Source organism: Cibotium barometz, chromosome 15 (genome assembly GCF_041138505.1).
Source record: "Cibotium barometz isolate CiBa-2024 chromosome 15, ASM4113850v1, whole genome shotgun sequence".
NCBI classification, from domain to species: Eukaryota; Viridiplantae; Streptophyta; class Polypodiopsida; order Cyatheales; family Cibotiaceae; genus Cibotium; species Cibotium barometz.
The window spans coordinates 60,304,965-60,308,704 of record NC_141060.1 but is presented as its reverse complement, the minus strand read 5'-3'; positions in this window follow the sequence as shown (position 1 = coordinate 60,308,704).

Below are 3,740 nucleotides of genomic sequence, written 5' to 3'. Positions count from 1 at the left end.
TTGGGAGCATTGGTCTATAACTATTAAAGCCGAGCATGACTTTTTGCAGCCTTGCGTGCCTCTTGCGCAAGCTTAGATTGTTGGGCCCGCTCCCTAACTAATACCCTTCCAAAGGTTGTGCGATAAAATGAATTGAACATCTCTTGTAGATAGTTTGTACGTGTTCCTCCTGTAGAAGCTCCACCTCCGTGTCTTGTATTTTTGAAATAAATCCCTCTTTCTTTATAATGTGACTTCTCCATCCCTTGGGTACTCCACATGGAGAATATGGGTTTGCCAAGCTCCACTTGTAGTCAATCTTCTGCAGTATCCTAACAAGCCAAGCTCTCCTTCACCAACAAATTGCATGAAAGATGATAAATTACGGAAAGGAGAGTTTGCTCTTAATGGAGGGTCAACTGGATAGAGATGCCCATCAACCCAAAGATCTACATTTTTCTCCTTAGCTATCTTACGAGCTTGGACAGATTGTGCATCAGTAGGATGGGTTTTTTTAGAGCTGCCATATTCTTCAGGAATACGAATGTGTAAATCAACCTTCCGTTTTTTAGCTTCACAAGGGGCTACACACACAGCTTGCAAAGGCTCCATAGCTAAGCAGAGGAAGAAGCTAAAGCAGAGATCCTCATAGGGAGAGAGAGAGAGAGGGGGGGGAGTGAGTGAGAGAGTGTTGCTGTTGTAGGTTTAACACAAATCTGTTTTTCTAAGTAAAAAATGATATTTTTGATATACAAATATACTAACATGGAGTTTTTCAATAAATTACATTTATGACAAATTAAAAAATAATAATTTTTGGGGTCCCCACAATTTCGGGATCTCATGGATATAGTGGTTCCTGACAATTAGTTATGTTTATGGGGTTGTGGTGGCAGTTAGTTATGGATGTACTGGCTCCTGACAGGCTTCTGACGTGACCCTTGAATTACAAGCTTTTTGGAGGGAAAAATTTATTTTCATCATACATATTGGTTGGGTGGTGTTTTTTCCACCTCAAAATGTAAAAAAAATAATAAATAAAAAATAAAAAAATTTCACTTTTTGGGACCCACCTAAATACGAGAATGTTTTGCTGATGTGGAAGGGAGATACGGTGGGAGTTAATGAGAAAGGAGATTTCAAACTGACAAGAAAGATTCAATTTGTAGAGAGTGAAGATAAAAAATTCAAAAAGTACGAGAAAAGTCAAAAAGTAAGAGAGAGCATGAGAATATTCCCTTTAAAAAGTGAAACTAGGGGGGTATGGCTGATGTGGCAAGGCAAAAAAATAGGGGTCATCATAGCCTTTGTCTCCCTTAAGCCTAGCTTTTTAAGCTCTAATCTCTTAAAATTAGGAATCCTTAGGAGGCCCTTTTTGGGTCCAAAAAACTCCTAATGCCAAAGCCTCAATATCTAAGGGTGAGAGCCCAACCAGCACCCGCTAGAGTCTTGGTCAAGGACATGAGGATGGATGAGTTAGTAGATAATCTGCTCAACCATTTAGCCTCAAGGGAACCCCAAGCCAACCCTAACGAGTTCCTCAAGAAGGAAATTTATTTCCACGAAGAAATATGGTTTAGTGTGCCAAAACTGAGGCCTAGACGCAATAATAATATTGGGCTCATTACCAGAGCTGTGGGAACCACGATACAACCCAATGTTAGTACCAAGGAAACCCTTGATCACAAACTATGCTCTCGACACCCAAAGCAACCACTTGTCCTACCGTGCCCAAGTGCTCCTCAACCAATGTATAAACTAGTGCCTATTGATTCTACTTTTGGAACAGCCTTCTGCTCTCAGTGATGCTCTTGAGGACTTTGTTACCACTGCGGTTTATATTCCTGCTTGCCTTCCTCATTGTGAGGAGTCTACCTCTGCCTCTCTTTGTGATCCTTCTGAGGATGCCCCTCCCCCTGCCAGTTCTGCAGGTTTGTTGTTTTGGAGGATGGCTTTTTAGACCCAGTGGGATGCTTTGGCTCTGTGGTTGCTAACTGTGCCTGGGGCACAGTGGTACTTCTATAGTTTTTTGGATTTGGATCAGAATCAGGTTAGTCCGACAACATTTTTTTTCATAGGGGGATGTGGAGTCCTCATCTTGCGATGCCCACCTCAGTGGCATGTACTTATGTACAGCATTGGGCAACTCATGGTACGGAGTTTGAGCAGATGGATCCCATCTTTTCTACAGAGTCTTTACATCTTTGCAATGCCGACCTTTTCAGGGGATGCTTTTGTACAGCATTTGGCTACTCTTAGTACATAGTTGGATCAGATTGACTCTATTTCTTTTGAGGGTTCCAGTGAGGAGCAGTTTGCTTCTCCCAGGATTGATTATCTACAAGATCTGATCTTGGTTGGTTTTGAGGTTTTTCATACCTTCTCTGGGCTGGATACATGACATTTGACTTCGGGGAGTGTTCTTACACTTGGGTTTGGAACCATTATTTGGAGCATCTTTTCGCAACCTACATGGTTGTTTTCTTCCAGAGGAGCCGTGTACTTGGTAGCTTGTTCTGTTGTTTTTTGTAGCCGAGTTGCTGAGGAGATTGCTTGTGGAGCTTTCTTGGTACCTGTTTCTACAGTCTTTCATCTTTGATCGAGGACTGCATCTCTGGCTTCTTAGAGTTTACTCAGCATCATCCGGTGCTGAGAGGGGGTGTTAGACAGTATCCCCTTCTTGTGCTGGCTTCCTGTTTGGTGTCCTATTTTAGCCTCTAGGGCTGACCATGCTAGCTAGAGGGGCTGGTCACCCCTCACATATGTTTTCCCATATTATTCCCCATTTTATGGAGTCTTGAGTATTTTTCCCAGTCATGGAGGATTTATTCCCTAGTCGGCTACCTACTTTTGGGCATATATATAGCTCGCTTGCCTCCCTCATTTCTTAGTGCTTGCTTAGCATTGTCTACAGTCCCTCACATACAAGGTTTTCTCCCCTCTTGCTCAGGACATGTATTCCTTTTTATGATGATAGTGAGAGCAGGTTCTCACATGTGTTTCCTCTCCATCTCTCTCTCTCACTCTCTCTCATGTGTTTCCACTTTCCCTTCTTCCGTTGCACATTTTATCAATATTTGGAAAGTGGTTTTTAGAGAAAGGTGACAAGGATTTGAAGCTCTTTATCTAGATAACAATCCAATGGCTCAGAAAATTCCTATCCATTTTCCCAAAGGTTTCTAGAGCTTTGCTTTCTTTGTCTTTTGGGTTTTTGTGAGCTCCTATGTTTGTTCAAGATACTTGTACCCTTGTGTAGGATTTTGTAGGCCTTTATTTTTCCTATGATAATTCTCCTTTGATTTTTTGAAGCTTTAATAATTTCCAAAAATCAAACCTTTGGCCTTCTTTGCACCAAATAAATTGTGTAAACCTTGTTTTTAATTTTTCTTCAAAAATCCTGCTCCCTGAGTGGTCCCCAAAGCTCTGATCCAATTTTCAAGATCTTTATGGAAACTTGGACAAGGAACTCTAATTCTTAATCACAAAATTTAGAGCATAAAATATACTTAAATTAAAAGAAGAAACCTAAAAAAATAACATTAAATAAATAGAGATAGAGAATAGAGTAGAGGTCACTGTCGACACAAGAGTAGGTTGAATCTACCCTGGGATGAGTGTGGCCCTTATATTACTCACCCATTATATGTATTAGAAAAAGATTGCTTTTCAAAAAGATAACTTCCAAAAACAAAGCACAACTACTTTTGAGTTTATGAGTGTAAAAGCTTTACAAGAATATAGCAAGCAATAATATAAAGTCT